General features: G+C 35.9%; 1 protein-coding gene across 1 annotated transcript in view; it reads left to right on the plus strand.

Annotated features, from left to right (window-relative positions):
- The first annotated feature begins 655 nt into the window (after positions 1–655).
- LOC309653068 (uncharacterized protein) overlaps positions 656–19732 on the plus strand; it is a 377540-nt gene continuing 358463 nt past the window's right edge. Inside the window, exon 1 of the mRNA XM_082447441.1 lies at positions 656–3790. The gene's annotated coding sequence lies outside the window, so the exon portion shown is untranslated. The remainder of the gene's footprint in view (positions 3791–19732) is intronic.

The following is a 19732-nucleotide window of genomic DNA, read 5'->3' on the forward strand; positions in this document are numbered from 1 at the left end:
GTCATGTACCAAAATGTTCATTGCAGCTCTATTTACAATAGCCAGGACATGGAAGCAATCTAAATGTCCATCGACAGATGAATGGATAAAGAAGATGTGGCACATATATACAATGGAATATTACTCAGCCATAAAAAGAAATGAAATGGAGGTATTTGTAATGAGGTGGATGGAGTTAGAGTCTGTCATACAGAGTGAAGTAAGTCAGAAAGAGAAAAACAAATACAGTATGCTAACACATATATACGGAATCTAAGGGAAAAAAAAAAAAAAAAAAAAGGCCATGAAGAACCTAGTGGCAAGACGGGAATAAAGACACAGACCTACTAGAGAATGGACTTGAGTATATGGGGAGGGGGTGGGGTGAGATGTGACAGGGTAAGAGAGTGTCATGGACATATATACACTACCAAATGTAAAATAGATAACTAGTGGGAAGCAGCCGCATAGCACAGGGAGATCAGCTCGGTGCTTTGTGACCACCTAGAGGGATGGGATGGGGAGGGTGTGAGGGAGGGAGATGCAAGAGGGAAGAGAAATGGGAACATATTGTATATGTATAACTGATTCACTTTGTTATAAAGCAGAAGCTAACACACCATTGTAAGGCAATTATACTTCAATAAAGATGTTAAAAAAAAAAAAAAAAAAGAGTGGAATCTCTGTTTCCTATAGCCCTTTGATCTCCCAAACTTAAGCCCCACTGGTTTTCAAAGTCAGGTGTTCTGGGGGCTTGTTTTCCTGGTGCAGGACTCCTGGGCTGGGGTGCCAATGTGGGGCTCAGAACCCTATCTCCTTGGGGAGGACCTCTTCTGTTGGGCTATTCCTCTCATTTGTAGATCAGCAACCCAAGGGTGTGAGTCCTAACTATACAGCATCTCTGCCTCTCCTGTCTCCTTGTAGTTCCTTCTTTATGTGTTCCACTATATATAACGTTTTCTACTAGTCTTCATGTAATTCTTATAGATAGTTGCTCTGTAAGTATTTGTAACTTTGGTTTGTCCAGGGAAGGAGGTAAGTTCAGGTACTTCCTACTCTGCCATCTTGACCACCTTCCATTATTTCATTAATTTTTGCTCTAAACATTATTAATTATGAGACATTCTTAACTGCTTAAGTCAATCAGTCAATCAATACATGTGCTTCTTGAATGCAACATGCATGTATATTCCCATTTTAGGTATTATGAATATAGATTCATCATGATTCTTGATTTCAGGAATTTTGAAGCATGAAAGATGTATTCAAAGGAATTTGCTTATATTATAGGCATTTGCAGGAATAAAGGGTAAGGGCTCACAGTTATGAGACTTCTATAAGACTGTACATTGGGTAGTAATTGTACCAATTCCTCAGGATGTTTGTATTTATGTATTAATTTAGGTACATCACATGTTCTATGCTATTTACTTGAGGGTGTCAGTGGACAGACATTGAGTGCCACGTGGCACAACCACAGTCTGTAGGTGGATTATTTTTTTTTTTTAATTTTCCACATGCTGAAAACATTTGGAATGAAAATCAGAATGCCTTCAGCTGAACTTGAGTAATTTTATAAAGCTGTTGGTGCTTGTAAGTATAGGAAGAACAGAAATTTAAGCATGTGCTTAAATATTAATAAAATAATGTTTGTACTGTGCTCATAGTATGATGGAAAAAAGATGCCATATATGTGATATATAGTCTACTATAAGAACTGTGAAATGGTAAAAGGAGGAGGGACATAAGAAGAGACTGTGTTTTATTCTGGATCCTATGAGTAGCAGAGAAAGGGAGGGAAGAAGGAAGGAAGGAAGGAAGGAAGGAAGGAAGGAAGGAAGGAAGGAAGGAAGGAAGGAAGGAAGGAAGGAAGGGAGGAAGGAAAGGAGGGAGGGTGGGAGGGAGGAAGAAAAGTAGGTTGGAAGTTCTAAAGCTGAAGTACAGTTCTCAAAAAATTTTGTCAATGCCAATGGGGAGTCTACAATCCAGTCACCTGTCAGAGATGTCCTGCATCTTCTATGAATGGAACTGTGTTAGTATCCCTGTAATGCTCAGACATTGCCTGGGGGAAGCCTATAAGAATAATGACCTCAACTTTAACTGGATGATGGATTTCAGAGTGTAGCAGCTGAGGCTATTTGTCAGTTATGCTCCTTGAAGTAGGAGCTCTGAGAATCATGTTTTCATAGCCACCATACAGTGGCTACTGGCAAAGACATTATTGTTCTCAGGGACTAATGACTTTACTTAGTATCTACCAAAGTGAGCCAACCATGGTAAAACTTTTATGTAAAGTCTGAATATGAATTGTATTTCGTGAGAGCAGATATGGCCTCTGAAACAGGCCATTAAACCTTCTCTAGAGCCCTAATTCCTCAAAAATCCTTGACTTTAGCAATTCCATTTAACTGATAGGATCATGATCTAGAAATCAGTGTCATTATACCTCACACACATATGCTAGCATGATCCTGCTGAATCAGCCTTTTCTCAGAAAAGGGGAGGGGAAGCAGAATTAAACCCCTTGTGGAAATAAAGTACAATATTCCCCAGGTTCATTTGTTTGATTGTCTGTCAAAGAGAGAGGGACCCAGAATGAAAACGACCTAGTATATAGTTACTTCTTCCTGCCATATTTTTGTTTTTTTCTGCTCATGCCTTAGAGGATTTGTGTTCAGTTTAAGTACAGGTGCTTTCTTTTCATATTCTAAACCTGGATTTACCTTGCATTCGTTTTTTGGACAGTGTCCCAATTTAAGCCAAGGAGACATTCTCAAGGGCCCATAGGAGCATGCAGTAGTTTATCTTTTATCTTGGACAAAAAATACTAGAAGGAGAGACCAAATGACTGGAACCAGTTCTAGATGATCCCATGGTAAAATCTCTGTTTTACTTGTGTATTCATGATTCTTCTCTCTATATATGGTATACCTGTGTAAGTAAGCACTGACACTAAAAATATACCTGACAAATCAGAAAAAAAATAGAATTGTAGAAATACCTGATAAGTGCAGAAACTGAAAGGTGACCTTCATTTTGAGAGGAACATCTGATATCTGCCAATAGCATCTGAAAGTTTTGAACTGGTCTTTACATCTTTTTTTCTTTTTTTTAACATCTTTATTGGAGTATAATTGCTTTACAATGGTGTGCTAGTTTCTGCTTTATAACAAAGTGAATCAGTTATACATATACATATGTTCCCATATCTCTTCCCTCTTACGTCTCCCTCCCTCCCACCCTCCCTATCCCACCCCTCTAGGTGGTCACAAACCACCGAGCTGATCTCCCTGTGCCATGTGGCTGCTTCCCACTAGCTATCTATTTAACATTTGGTAGTGTGTATATATATATATCCATGCCACTCTCTCACTTCATCCAAGCTTACCCTTTCCACTCCACGTGTCCTCAAGTCCATTCTCTACGTCTGTGTCTATATTCCTATTGTGCCCCTAGGTTCCTCACAACCATTTTTTTTTTTTGGATTCCATACATATGTATTAGCATGCGGTATTTGTTTTTCTCTTTCTGACTTAATTCACTCTGTATGACAGACTCTAGGTCCATGCACCTCACTACAAATAACTCAATTTCGTTTCCCTTTATGGATGAGTAATTATCTATTGTATATATGTGCCACATCTTCTTTATCCATTCATCTGTCGATGGACACTTAGGTTGCTTCCATGTCCTGGCTATTGTAAATAGAGCTGCAATGAACATTGTGGTACATGATGCTTTTTGAATTATGATTTTCTCAGTGTATATGCCCAGTAGTGGGATTGCTGGCTCATATGGTAGTTTATTTTTAGTTTATTAAGGAACCTCCATACTGTTCTCCATAGTGGCTGTATCAATTTACATTCCCACCAACAGTGCAAGAGGGTTCCCTTTTCTCCACACCCTCTCCAGAATTTATTGTTTGTTGATTTTTTGATGATGGCCATTCTGATGGGTGTGAGGTGATAACTCATTGTAGTTTTGATTTGCATTTCTCTAATGATTAGTGATGTTGAGAATCCTTTCATGTGTTTGTTAGCAATCTGTATATCTTCTTTGGAGAAATGTCTATTTACGTCTTCTGCCCATTTTTGGATTGGGTTGATTGTTTTCTTGATACTGAGCTGCATGAACTGCTTGTAAATCTTGGAGATTAATCCTTTGTCAGTTGCTTCATTTGCAAATATTTTCTCCCATTCTGAGGGTTGTCTTTTTATCTTGTTTATGGTTTCCTTTGCTGTGCAAAAGCTTTTAAGTTTCATTAGGTCCCATTTGTTTATTTTTGTTTTTATTTCCAATTCTATAGGAGGTGGGTCAAAAAGGATCTTGCTGTGATGTATGTCATAGAGTGTTCTGCTTATGTTTTCCTCTAAGAGTTTTATAGTCTCTGGCCTTACATTTAGGTCTTATTCTATTTTGAGTTTATTTTTGTGTACGGTGTTAGGGAGTGTTCTAATTTCATTCTTTTACATGTAGCTGTCCAGATTTCCCAGCACCACTTATTGAAGAGACTGTCTTTTCTCCATTGGATATTCTTGCCTCCCTTATCAAAACTAATGTGACCATAGGTGCATGGGTTTATCTCTGGGTTTTCTAACCTGTTCCATTGATCTATATTTCTGTTTGGGGGCAAGTACCATACTGTCTTGATTACTGTAGGTTTGTAGTATAGTCTGAAGTCAGGGAGCCTGATTCCTCCAGCTCCATTTTTCTTTCTCAAGATTGCTTTAGCTATTCGGGGTCTTTTGTGTTTCTATAGAAATTGTGAATTTTTTTGTTCTAGTTCTGTGAAAAATGCCAGTGGTAGTTTGATAGGGATTGCATTCAATCTGTAGATTGCTTTGGGTAGTAGAGTCATTTTCACATTGTTGATTCTTCCAATCCAAGAACATGGTATATCTCTCCATCTTTTTGTATCATCTTTAATTTATTTCATCAGTGTCTTAATTTTTCTGCATACAGGTGTTTTGTCTCCTCAGGTAGGTTTATTCCTAGGTATTTTATTCTTTTTTTTGCAATGTTAAGTGGAAGTGTTTCCTTAATTTCTCTTTTAGATTTTTCATCATTAGTGTATAGGAATGCAAGAGATTTCTGTGCATTAATTTTATATCCTGCTACTTTACCAAATTCATTGATTAGCACTAGTAGTTTTCTAGTAGCATCTTTAGGATTCTCTATGTATAGGATCATGTCATCTGCAAACAGTGACAGCTTTACTTCTTTTCCAATTTGGATTCCTTTTATTTCTTTTTCTTCTCTGACTGCTTTGGCTAAAACTTCCAAAACTATGTTGAATAATAGTGGTGAGAGTGGACAAACTTGTCCTGTTCCTGATCTTAGAAGATATGGTTTCAGTTTTCCACCATTGAGAATGATGTTGGCAGTGCGTTTGTCATATATGGCCTTTACTAGGTTGAGGTAGGTTTCCTCTTTGCCTACTTTCTGGAGGTTTTTTATCATAAATGGGTGTTGAATTTGTCAAAAGCTTTTTCTACATCTATTGAGATGATGATTTGGTTTTTCTCCTTTGGTTTGTTAATATGGTTTATCACATTGATTGATTTGCATATTTTGAAGAATCCTTGCATTCTGGGGATAAAACCCACATGATCATGGTGTATGATCCTTTCAATGTGCTGTTGGATTCTTTCTGCTAGTATTTTGTTGAGGATTTTTGCATCTATGTTCATCAGTGATATTGGCCTGTAGTTTTCTTTCATTGTGACATCTTTGTCTGGTTTTGTTATCAGGGTGATGGTGGCCGCATAGAATGAGTTTGGGAGTTTTCCTCCCTCTGCTATATTTTGGAAGAGTTTGAGAGTGTAGGTCTTCACTCTTCTCTAAATGTTTGATAGAATTTGCCTTTTAAACCATCTGGTTATGGGCTTTTGTTTGTTGGAAGATTTTTAATCACAGTCTCAATTTCAGTGCTTGTGATTGGTTTGTTTATATTTTCTAATTCTTCCTGGTTCAGTCTTGGAAGGTTGTGCTTTTCTAAGAATTTGTCCATTTCTTCCAGGTTGTCCAATTTAATGGCCTGTAGTTGCTTGTAGTAATCTCTAATGATCCTTTGTATTTCTGCATGTCAGTTGTTACTTCTCCTTTTTCATTTCTAATTCTATTTATTTGGGTCTTCTCCCTTTTTTTCTTGATGAGTCTGGCTAACGGTTTATCAATTTTGTTTATCTTCTCAAAGAACGTGCTTTTAGTTTTATTGATCTTTGGTCTTGTTTCCTTCATTTCTTTTTCATTTATTTCTGATCTGATCTTTATAATTTCTTTCCTTCTGCTAACTTTGGGGTATTTTTTGGTTCTTCTTTCTCTAATTGCTTAAGGTGTAAGGTTAGGTTGTTTATTTGAGATATTTCTTGGTTCTTAAGGTAGGATTTTATCGCTATAAACTTCCCTCTTAGAAATGCTTTTGCTGCATCCCATAGATTTTGGGTTGCTGTGTTTTCATTGTCATTTGTTTCTAGGTATTTTTTTTATTTCCTCTTTGATTTCTGCAGTGATCTCTTGGTTATTAAGTAGTGTATTGTTTAGTCTCCATGTGTTTGTAATTTTTACAGATTTTTTCCTGTAATTGATATCTAGTCTCATAGCGCTGTGGTCAGAAAACATACTTGATAGGTTTTCAATTTTCTTAAATTTACCAAGGCTTGAGTTGTGGCCCAAGATATGATCTATCCTGGAGAATGTTCCATGAGCACTTGAGAAGGGAGTGTATTCTGTTGTTTTTGGATGGAATGTCCTATAAATATCAGTTAAGTCCATCTTGTTCAATGTATCATTTAAAGCTTGTGTTTCCTTATTTATTTTCATTTTGGATGATCTGTCCATTGATGAAAGTGGGATGTTGAAGTCCCCTACTATGATCGTGTTACTGTCGATTTCCCCTTTTATGGCTGATAGTATTTGCCTTATGTATTGAGGTGCTCCTATGTTGGGTGCAAAAATATTTATAATTGCTATATCCTCTTCTTGGATTGATCCTTTGATCATTATGTAGTGTCTTTCTTTGTCTCTTGTAATAGTCTTTGTTTTAATGTCTATTTTGTCTGATATGAGAATTGCTACTTCAGCTTTCTTTTGATTTCCATTTGCATGGAATGCCTTTTCCCATCCCCTCACTTTCAGTCTGTATGTGTCCCTAGGTCTGAAGTTGGTCTCTTGTAGACAGCATATATAAGGGTCATGTTTTTGTATCCATTCAGCCAGTCTATGTCTTTTGGTTGGAGAATTTAATCCATTTACATTTAAGGTAGTTGTCGATATGTATGTTCCTATTCCCATTTTCTTAATTGTTTTGGATTTGTTATTGTAGGTATTTTCCTTCTCTTGTGTTTCCTGCCTAGGGATGTTCCTTTAGCATTTGTTGTAAAGCTGGTTTGGTGGTGCTGAGTTTTCTTAGTTTTTGCTTGTCTGTGAAGATTTTGATTTATCTGCCAAATCTGAATGAGATCCTTGCTGGGTAGAGTAATTGCTTGTAGTTTTTTCCCTTTCATAACTTTAAATATGTCCTGCCACTCCCTTCTGGCTTGCAGAGTTTCTGCTGATAGATCAACTGTTAACCTTATTGAGATTCCCTTGTATGTTATCTGTTGTTTACCCCTTGCTGCTTGTAATATTTTTCCTTTGTATTTAATTTTTGATAGTTTGATTAATATGTGTCTTGGCGTGTTTCTCCTTGGATTTATCCTGTATGGGACTCTCTGCGCTTCCTGGACTTGATTGTCTATTTCCCCTCCCATATTAGGGAAGTTTTCAACTATAATCCCTTCAAATATTTTCTCAGTCCCTTTCTTTTTCTCTTCTTCTTCTGGGAACCCTATAATTCTAATGTTCATGTGTTTAATATTCTCCCAGATGTCTCTGAGACTATCCTCAATTCTTTTCATTCTTTTTTCTTTATTCTGCTCTGCGGTAGTTATTTCCAGTATTTTATCTTCCAGGTCACGTATCCATTCTTCTGCCTCAGTTATTCTGCTATTGTTTCCTTCTAGAGAATTTTAAATTTCATTTGTTGTGTTGTTCATCATTGTTTGTTTGCTCTTTAGTTCTTCTCAGTCCTTGTTAAACGTTTCTTGTATTTTCTGTATTCTATTTTCAGGATTTTGGATCATTTTGACTATCATTACTCTGAATTCTCTTTCAGGTACACTACCTATTTCCTCTTTATTTGTTTGGTCTGGTGGGTTTTTACCTTGCTCCTTCATCTGCTGTGTGTTCCTCTCTCTTCTCATTTTGCTTAACTTAGTGTGTTTGGGGTCTCCTTTTCACAGGCTGCAGGTTTGTAGTTCCCGTTGTTTTTGGTGTCTGCCCCCACTTGCTAAGATTGGTTCAGTGGGTTATGTAGACTTCCTGGTGGTGGGGAATGATGCCTGTGTTCTGGTGGATATGGCTGGATCTTGTCTTTCTGTTTGGCAGGCCTGCATCTGGTGGTGTGTTTTGGGCTTTCGGTGACCTTATTATGATTTTAGGCAGCCTCTCTTCTAATGGGTTGTGTTGTGTTCCTGTCTTTCTAGTTGTTTGGCATAGGGTGTCCAACACTGTAGTGTGGTGGTTGTTGAGTGGAGTTAGGTCTTAGCATTGAGAGAGAGATCTGTGGGACTGCTTTCACCATTTGATATTACATGGAGCCGGGAGGTCTCTGTTGGACCAATGTCCTGAAGTTGGCGCTCCCACCTCAGAGGCACAGGCCTGACACCCAGCTGGAGCACCAAAACCCTATCAGTCACACGGCTTTTGGGAAGTCTGAGGTCTTCTGCCAGCATTCAGTTGGTGTTCTGTAGGAGTTGTTCCACATGTAGATGTATTTCTGATGTATTTTTGTGGAGGAAGGTGATCTCCATATCTTACTCCTCCGCCATCTTGAACATCTCTGGAACTCTTTCTAATTTTCTTTCATGATTAATTCTGGATCATCCCTTACTCTTATGCCTCTCAGTTTGCTTACTTGGAAACTAACATGTCACTCTCAACAGTGAAAGCTTGAGGGAAGATTGTGAAGTAAATGTACATACTGCTGCCTAGAAAGGCCTAAGAAGTTTGTCATTTCTCAGATGAAATTGCATTTCAGCAAGGTGAAGTTATTATTTTTTTTAATTTTGAAAGTGTTAAGTCACAGAATGAGTAGCAGAAACTAGGTCTTTTAACTACAACTCACCATCTAGTGCTCTTTCCTACCACCAGGTAGGAGGTTTTTCATCAGTGTCTTCCGTTTGAAACCCTCCACATGATTGGAAGACTTTTCACATGACTACTTCCCTGAGGTGCTGTCCTGCCTACAAGAGTTTCCCAAGGAAGCACATCACCTAAGCTTGTTCTTTTTAGAAGGCAAGATCCATACTTATTTTTCTACAATCCACCCCTTTACATATCTCCTCCCACCACAATTTAAAATGTTTTGTGCCCCATTAACTTGGGGCTCTGTATTTGAATTCCAAAAATGATAAGGGCTAATCTGAAATAATGTATTAGTTTCCAATAAAAGGAATCTAACACAAAGGAATTATTCTAAAGAAAGAAGTTCTCAGGTAAGCCTCTAGATGAGATATTTTAGAGGGTGGATTTTGTGAAATTCCATTTACCATTTTATGTAATATAGCCCTTAATATATTTGATCCATGTTTTCCTGCCTAGCTCAATGAAAATATTATATTTTTACAATTCCTCATCCTTAATCCTTTTCTCTAAAAGGCTCGTCTTGCAAGGAATAAATTGTTTATATAACAGTTATGTGTGGCCTGTTTAAAATACTCTTATATCTGGATTTCTAAGTTCTTGAAGTTCATTAATTTAAGTTTGGAGGAGTAAACTTATTAGTTGCCTTTATTTATTCATTCATTCAACAAATACTGGTTGCATACTGTGAACAAGGATTGTGGAGGATATAATGTAAGTTGAATTTGGATTCTTCCTTCAAGGAACTTATTGTGTAGTAGAGGCTATTTTAGATAACATTCACACAAGATTTTTGTAGATATTATTGTAATCCTTTGCCTAAACTATTTTTCTGTCTTGTTTCTCTAATTTACTTTCAGACCAGCTGCTTCACATAAAAATGATTCTGCAACTCCTCAAAATTGTACTTTTTACTCTAAATCTAATTTATCTTTAAGATATAAAAGTGGTAGCATTGTTTGCAATTAAAAAGATTCTCATTAAACATACTTCCAGTAATTATTGTATGTGTGACAACCTTTCATATGGTTACCCTATCAACACCTTAATATTAACATTTCCAAAATTAAATGGAAAATGTTCCACCAAACTTTGATATTCCTTTGCATGCTATCAACCTCCTCCTATTCATCTCTTAGACTGTAACATTTGAATTACTCTTTTCTTATACCCTATATATTTGATGAGATTTTAATTCATATGTGTTTTTCCTCTGCATCATGTCTCATGTCTTCTTTATCTCTTTTGTACTCTAGTCAGGATGTAACTAGATTATCCTGCAGTAATAAAGGAACACCAAAATCTCAGTGGCTTAAAGCAAGTGTCAGCATACTTTTTCTGTAAATGGCCAGATAGTAAGTATTTTAGGATTTATGAACCAATTGGCAAAATTGAGGATATTATGTAAGTACTTATATAAGAAGAGAGAAAAATTTTCACAACTTTTATTGAAAAAATTCAATATACAATTATTATTGAGTACAATGTTTTATAATACAGGTCTACCAATAAGAAGAATGTAATTCTTTTTACACAGATAACATTTCACTTAATAGGGATTCAAAGTTGGTGTTCTTTACCATCAACATTTATTGCAAATGTTCACTGTTAGTGCTGATGTGTGATGAGATTTTACATATTTCATCTAGAAAATGTGTTTTCACAGAGATAGGTATTACCTAATATTGATATTAATCCAAAAGCATATGATTTTAATTGAGCATACTAATTACTGGGAAGACATTTATAGAATTCCATTAGATTTTTCTCTCAATGTTTATTATGGCATAAAATTACATTGCAGACTAATCACTTCCAATTAAAGGTTAGATGGAAGCTCATTAATTGCACAGTTAAATGGCTTTTGAAATGCTGAAATTTCCTTTGCACTTACATCAAGATCCAAAAATGTTGCTGGGACTGCAGTTTGGATGCATAAAATACATCTACTGCAAATTTGCATGAGAATAAACATTTCATTTTTGTTTTAAAAATTAACAATACTGGAAGCATATGAAGTGACTTGATATTACTTGTGATTCAAACAATATTAATTGGCATTAAGTGACTTTAATCTTTCTCATGTAAGTGCTCTTTTGGCTTGCACTTTTAAGTTGAGTTTACTAAGAAATATTATGAAGTCTACAGCAAAAGCTAATTTCCAAAGTCATTTAGTGTTTGATAATAGTAGTTGGATGCAGTTCTTCTCACTCAGAAAAATCTCAATCTTGGTCCAGAGTTTTAAAAATCACAATAAAACTTTACTACTGCTAATCCATCAAACTTCTGTGTAGTAGCACAAGTCCGGATATTCAGCTCATATTTCTAACAAAAATTCACAAACCTGATGATGGTGAAGTCCATGAGAGTTAATGAAATTCACTCTTGACACTATTGGTTCAGTAACACACAGTATTTTTAATTATTTTCTGTAAAGTGTCATCTAATGGGTAATGTAATAAATAACTGTAGGTTTTAAACATTTTATTTACATTTTCACAAGCTTTGTAAATTTATCCAACTAGTCTTTTTTTTCCCCCACACATTTTTATCACCATCACATCTTACCAGATTCCACTTCAGATTTTACTGAATTAGTGTTTTCTTAACTTGTTTGAAAATATTCTTGCCTATGGTAGTTCCATGTAGACTATTCATAGAGACTAATTATTCATTAGTCTCAAATTTGACTCCTTAAGTCAACAGTAACAACTGAGCAGTATCACTAACATTTGTCAATACATCAAGAGCCAAGGAAATGTACTTTAACCATTGTTGCTGTCAATGATTTTCTTTCTTTTTTGTGTGAATAAATTCTGTTGTGATAAAATAGTCTGTTTTAAATTTTCTAATTTCTTGACCATTGCTTTCCTGTGCATTGAGAATACTGTTGTAAGTACTAAGTCTGGTAATATCAAAATACATTTTATTGTTTTAGCACCACTATAGGGTCATTGCCTAATAAACAAAATGTCTTGCCATATAATTTGATAACAGAATAATTCATACTCCAAAAGCATGACTTTCAAAGACTACTTTTCACTTTGTTGCTTGTTTTAACATGATGGGTATCCACTAGTAATAAAAATGAAATGAAATGAAATGCCATAGTACAATAATACACACTGCACTTGAAACATGGTCAATTTATAACTGCATCACTGTGATTTGTAATATGCCAAGCAGCAGTGCAAAACAATGATAATGCTACATATGGTCTCTATTGCAGCTATTCACTTGTTTAGAGTGTGAAAACAACCATAAGTAATACATGAACAAATGCACATGGCTCTGTTTCAATAAAATTTTATTTATGGACATTGAAATTTGAATTTCATATAATTTTCACTTGCCATGAAATATTACTTTTGTTAATTTTCGAACATGTACAAATTTGAAAAACATACTTAGCTCATGGGCTGTACAAAAACAGGCACTGTGCTAGATTTGGTTCACAGAATTTAGTTTGCTGATCCCTGGCTTCAAGTATCACTGGTTTGTTTCTTCCTCTTGCTCTACAAATAAAACACTGGTTGGCAGAGGGTTTCTACTCACTGTAGTTACTTAGAGGTCCATGCTTGTGGAAGCTCCTTCTCAGCACATGCTTACGCAATCACGAAGGCAAGAAAAGGGAATATGTTGAATTGTACACTAAAGCTTTCAACCAGAAAGGATACTCATTGCGTTTGTTCACATTTTATTAGTCATAGCATGTCATATAGGCTCTCTTACCTTCAAATGGAGCAAGTAAGTGTGGAAGTGCAGCCCTATCATTTGCCTAGATGGAGGAGAAACTATCATAATAGGTCATGCCTTTGCTTGTTTGTTTTTTCAGTTTTAAGCCACTGAAATATCAATAGCATGTTTTTTTTAACATCTGTATTGGAGTATAATTGCTTTACAATGGTGTGTTAGTTTCTGCTTTATAACAAAGTTGATCAGTTATACATATACATATGTCACCATATCTCTTCTCTCTTGTGTCTCCCTCCCTCCCACCCTCCCTATCCCACCCCTCTAGGTGATCACAAAGCACCGAGCTGATCTCCCTGTGCTATGCGGCTGCTTCCCACTAGATATCTATTTTATGTTTGGTAGTGTATATATGTCCATGTCACTCTCTCACTTTGTCCCAGCTTACCCTTTCCCCTCCCCATATCCTCAAGTCCATTCTCTAGTAGGTCTGCCTCTTTATTCCCGTCCTGCCCCTAGGTTCTTCATGACCTTTTTTTTTTTTTTTTTTTTTTTTAGATACCATATATATGTGTTAGCATGCGGTATTTGTTTTTCTCTTTCTGACTTACTTCCCTCTGTATGACAGTCTCTAGGTCCATCCACCTCACTATGCATGTTATCTAATCTACCATCCCTGCTTCCTATCTTACTCTACTCTAACTTAATCTTCACACTTGCACATCGATTTTCTTAAAGCACAGCTTTAATTATATCATTGGCTTCATAGTGCCTTCAGATAAAAAAGTTCTGATTATATCATTTAGGGTCTTCCATAAATTGGGTCTAAGGAGCATTTCAAGTTATATTACACATTTACTGCTTAAAAAATACTCTTTAAGTAAAATTCCATTTTATCTAGAATGCTGCCCATTACTCAAACATACCCCCTTGTAATTCATTATACTACATTCTTTACCTGGAATTTCTAATGGAAGTGGGTACCCTGACCAAAAATGGGAAACCTACCATCTGTAAGTCCATTGAAATTTAAGAACCCTGAAAAAAAGTAAAATGAAGTATTACTCATACTCTGGCCTAAAATGAACAATGGAGAACTCAGTGAGAAATGAGCAACTAAGATTTAAATATGTAACTGTTGCCAAATAAGCATCCCCTACCACTGCTCCACCACCTTCCTCCAGCACTTATCAAAAATATTACTTAAGACATTGCTTACAGTACATGGTTCTCAGTAGCTACAACCTCACATATCACTCTCTTGTGCTTATAGAAGGAAACAAAGACTTATAAACACTCAATATATGCTAGGCACTGTATTAGCCATTAAGGATGCTGAGATGAAACAGTCCTTATCCTAAAATAGGGGTAGGTAATCTGTGCAGCATGAGAACATCAACTTTGGGGACAGGAGGTATAGAAGTAGGAACTTGGGACTATTGAAGACAAGATTTGTGTATCCAATCCCATGAAATCAGACCTGAAAAAGTCCCTAATGAATGCCTGTCTAGTTTGTCTGCCTCACTTTACGTGTGGAAAAGAGAGACCTGGATAAGGGAAGTTACTTTCCCAATATTACTAATCCACGATAATTACTGAAAAAGTATAGGGCACCTAATTCTCAGAACAATGCTCATAAATAGCTATATGATTCTCAGGTAACATTAATGACTTCCAGCTCCATTTCACCAGTGGTATATTCATCAGCATATTGGTACTCTCAATGAGATTACATACACACTACTTGCAAGGTCAAATCCCACTCCAAATATATTGGCAAAGTAGAGATGCAGATAAATCATGAGAGTTGCTTGGAGTCTTCTTTAAGTCCTTTCCATGTACTGACTAGTCAACCAGTGGCAGTCATGCTTTAGCTCTCTTACCAAATGGCTGCTACATAAACACTTTATATTGCATTTATACTACATGACAAGCACTGTGTATATGTTAATTTATTTAATCTCCATGATAGCTCTATGAGATAGGTATATTATCCTAATTTTACAAATTGTGAAACTAAGGCATGAGGAGTTAAGTAATTTGCCTAAGGTCACACAACTGTTACATAGTGGGACAAAGATTTTGAACCCAGGTGGTCTTGCTTTAGGTCAGGGATTTTCAAACTTGGCACTAATGATATTTTGGGCCAGATAGTTCTTTGGTGTTGGGGAGACTGTCTTGTGCATTGTGGGATGTTCAAAATGTCTCCAAACATTACCAAAATTTCCCTATGGAACAAAATTACCTCTGACTGAGAATCATTCTACTAGAGTCTGAACTCTCAACCATCATTGCCTTTAGACAGTATTTCAAAATCCTTTACTTTGACGGATATTTACTCAATGAAATACTGCTAAAGCTGTGAACATATATTTATAAAATACAAATATTTAAGTTGATATTTTTTGTATTCATTGTTAACTGTTGTTTTCTATTATTCTGAGTTCCTTCTAGAGATTGAATAACTAACTTTGCATAGTCTTCATTTAACCTGTTCAGTTTGGTTTATGTGAGAGTGAAATAATCTCTATGAACATCTAGGAGTAGTTTTATTCTTTTCTCAATTCATAAAATTACTTAGCTTTAACTCAAACTTTGTTTATCATGTATATAAGAATATTTTAATTTGTCTCTTTCATTCCATCTTACCTCCATTTCAAACATAGTAATGGAATAGCAGCAAGACTTATGTGATTTTGCCTACTGATTTCTTTTTCTCTATCAAGATTAATTTTTTTTAAAGGTGGGAAAAGGATAAAGTACAAAGGCTTTATCTCACTCAAAGCTTAACAACAAAAAAAGGGGGAATAAGAAAAACCTACCCTTTCTGTGTTGTTTACGTTACTTCCCACTTTTTTCCTTCCCCTCTCTCAGTCTTGCTTCCTTTCCCTCCTTTCTCATTTCACCAATATTAGGACAATAGTTCTGAAAATATTTACAGACATTAATTTGATGCTTAGATCCCCATTCTTCAAACACAGTTTCAGAGCAGACCTAAAATAAGAACAATAAAATCTGGTAAATTATTTGAAGATCACATAGCTTCATTTATCTTTGAGTAGGACTATGCTAGTATGAAGTCTTCAAATAGCTCTAATTTAGGGTTCAAAATAATGGAAACATGGAGAGTTTAGGAGTGAATTACAGAAAATCTAATTATTTTTATCTCATTTTCAACTTCTATAAATCTTAGAAAATAACTTGTTCAGATCTGCTCTTGACAAGGACTCTGCACTGTCTGGAAAGTGTTCATACCTTACCTTCTCCTTCTGCTCCTAATTTCCTCTTTCCATAATCATCCCTTTATTTCTCTTACACATGAGTTTTAAAATTTTAAGTCAGTCAGGAATGTCATCAGAGACCAGTTTCTCTTAAGTATCAATTTATCTGTTAATGTAATCTCTACAGAGATTAGATTAAAATGACTTTAAAAACCTAGCACACAGGGGAAACAATGGTTAAGTTCTAAACAATTCTGTAGTCTGCCAGGTGGAAAAAAAGAGTAGAGATAAATTCATTTATCAAAGCAAAATGGAGAGCTAGGTCAATTAGGTTTGGTGACAGCCATTTCAAAAATAACAACAGAACCAAGTTTTTGGCTGTATGAATAAGCACAATCCACAACAAGCCTAGAAGAGGAGATTCTAAGTCTCTGTAATGAGAGTGTAAGCGGTGAATAAACATGATCGAAGCCACAGTTCTTGATTAATCAATATTGACTTTGAAGAAAAACCAAGACAACTTGATTGAAAAATGATCTCTCATGTGATTTCCAGAAAGATGTATCTGCAACTAAAAGATCATGAACTTTTCAGTATCTCTGTTGAGCAATAAAAATTAAAAGTAGGGTAATATTTGGATCAATCAATCATCTGTGAAGGACAAAGCCTTTTTCACGGAAAGAGTCAGGACCTTCTACGTCAACTGTCCTCAAACCATAAAGTGGGAAAGTATCACCTAGGGAGCTAATACAGCCTACTTCCTAGGTCTCACCCCACAGGTTCTGATTCACTGTCAGTGGTTTTCAACTTTACCTCATGTTATAATTACCTGAGGATCTTTTAAAAAATGCTGATGTTCATCCCCAGCCCCAGATATTTAAGATTTAGTTGGTATGAGATGGAGCCTGGCTTTCGTTATTTTCTAAAAGCTCCTCAAAATTATAATGTGCAGACAGGGATGGGCACCAGGCTTTTAGTTGAGGCCTACAAATCTACTTTTAAAATAACATCCACTAATTGAGTCTGATGCATTGACTATACTTTGTATACTGCTAGGCAATTTTGTGTACCCACCATATCACGAACCTGCTATTCTAAGCAGCACATTTACTAGGTGCTGTGTGGTTTGTGGCCTCCAAACAAGCCTTTACTATTCATCATAATTCCTAGTTGTCATAATGATGAAAAGCAGCACATATGATCCAAAGCAGTCATCAATCCAGAACTATTTTAATTTTAGGTGTCATACTTCCCCTTCTATCTCACATTATTATACAGATATATATATATTTTAACATCTTTATTGGAGAATAACTGATCTACAATGGTGTGTTAGTTTCTGCTTTATAACAAAGTGAATCAGTTATACATACACATATGTCACCATATCTCTTCCCTCTTGCATCTCCCTCCCTCCCACCCTCCCCATCCCACCCCTCTAGGTGGTCACAAAGCACCGAGCTGGTCTCCCTGTGCTATGCGGCTGCTTCCCACTAGCTATCTATTTTACATTTGGTAGTGTATATATGTCCATGCCACTCTCTCACTTTGTCCCAGCTTACCCTCCCCCCTCCCCATATCTTCAAGTCCATTCTCTAGTAGGTCTGCGTCTTTATTCCCGTCTTGCCCCTACATTCTTCATGACCATTTTTTTGGTTTGTTTCTTAGATTCCATATATATGTGTTAGCACACGGTATTTGTTTTTCTCTTTCTGACTTACTTCACTCTGTATGACAGACTCTAGGTCCATGCACCTCACTACAAATAACTCAATTTCGTTTCTTTATATGGCTGAGTAATATTCCACTCTATATATGTGCCACATCTTCTTTATCCATTCATCTGTCAATGGACACTTAGGTTGCTTCCATATCCTGGCTATTGTAAATAGAGCTGCAATGAACATTGTGGTACATGACTCTTTTTGAATTATGGTTTTCTCAGGGTATATGCCCAGTAGTGGGATTACTGGGTCACATGGTAGTTCTATTTTTAGTTTTTTAAGGAACCTCTATACTGTTCTCCATAGTGGCTGTATCAATTTACATTCCCACCAACAGTGCAAGAGGGTTCTCTTTTCTCCACACCCTCTCCAGCATATATTGTTTGTAGATTTTTGATGATGGCCATTCTGACCAGTGTGAGATGATATCTCATTGTAGTTTTGATTTGCATTTCTCTAATGACTAATGATGTTGAGCATTCTTTCATGCGTTTGTTGGCAATCTGTATATCTTCTTTGGAGAAATGTCTATTTACGTCTTCTGTCCATTTTTGGATTGGGTTCTTTGTTTTTTTGATATTGAGCTTTGTGAGCTGCTTGTAAATTTTGGAGATTAATCCTTTGTCAGTTGCTTCATTTGCAAATATGTTTTCCCTTTCTGAGGGTTGTATTTTTGTCTTGTTTATGGTTTCCTTTGCTGTGCAAAAGCTTTTAAGTTTCATTAGGTCCCATTTGTTTATTTTTGGTTTTATTTCCATTTCTCTAGAAGGTGGGTCAAAAAGGATCTTGCTGTGGTTTATGTCATAGGGTGTTCTGCCTACGTATTCCTCTAAGAGTTTGATGGTGTCTGGCCTTACATTTAGGTCTTTAATCCATTTTGAGTTTATTTTTGTGCATGGTGTTAGGGAGTGTTCTAATTTCATTCTTTTACATGTAGCTGTCCAGTTTTCCCAGCACCACTTATTGAAGAGGCTGTCTTTTCTCCCCTGTATAATCTTGCCTCCTTTATCAAAGATAAGGTGACCATATGTGCATGGGTTTATCTCTGTGCTTTCTATCCTGTTCCATTGATCTATATTTCTGTTTTTGTGCCAGTACCATACTGTCTTGATTACTGTAGCTTTGTAGTATACAGATATAATTTATATGACATACTTTGAAGTACAAATAACTATACAAACTAAAGACACTTTAGTATTTAATATTAATAATTGTGACTTAATACCTGCTTTGCAGGTAGAAGCAGTTCGGTGTTGATGGACAAGGAAAACATACCTATAAACTTCAAGATGTATTCTGAAGTGGTGTGTTTTATTTGCTCATCATTAATTTTGCAAACTACCATGGCAGCAGAAATGTTTTTCCAGAAAGAAGAGTTCTATTCATAACATAGAATATATAACTGTCTCCTTTGTGTCTTGCTTTCCTGAATATACATATGTTTGATTCAGGGATTCTTTTTAACTTCTCCATTGAATGATTGTTTCCTTCAAAATTAAAGCTGTATAAAAGAGAAGCCCCAAAATGATACTTTAATTAGTTAATCTTCATCGAAATCTGAAATTTGTCTTGAGATAAAACCAAATGATACTAGCCTTTTGGAGGTTTCCATCTGACGTTAGGGTAGAATTTGGTTCTCTTTCATTTTTTGGTTGTATATTCTTACCTTTATACCCATAATAAATATTCCATAGTGATGAAACTGGAATTTGTGACTATGAGATCTGTTTTATGAGTGTTTTGTACTATTTACATGTTTGTTTTAGGACTCAAATTCTTGTCTTCACTCTTTTACCTTTTCGATTCTAAGGTCTTGGCAGTCAGCTTTCAACCTGAAAATGCCATTCATCATCTAATAGCATAAAAGGGTTAATACACAGAAATGTTGCAGTGGGAATTCCAACTCAAATATACATGCCAGTCAACTCTGCT

This window comes from Balaenoptera physalus (genome assembly GCF_965194825.1).
Source record: "Balaenoptera physalus genome assembly, chromosome: X".
NCBI lineage: Eukaryota > Metazoa > Chordata > Mammalia > Artiodactyla > Balaenopteridae > Balaenoptera > Balaenoptera physalus.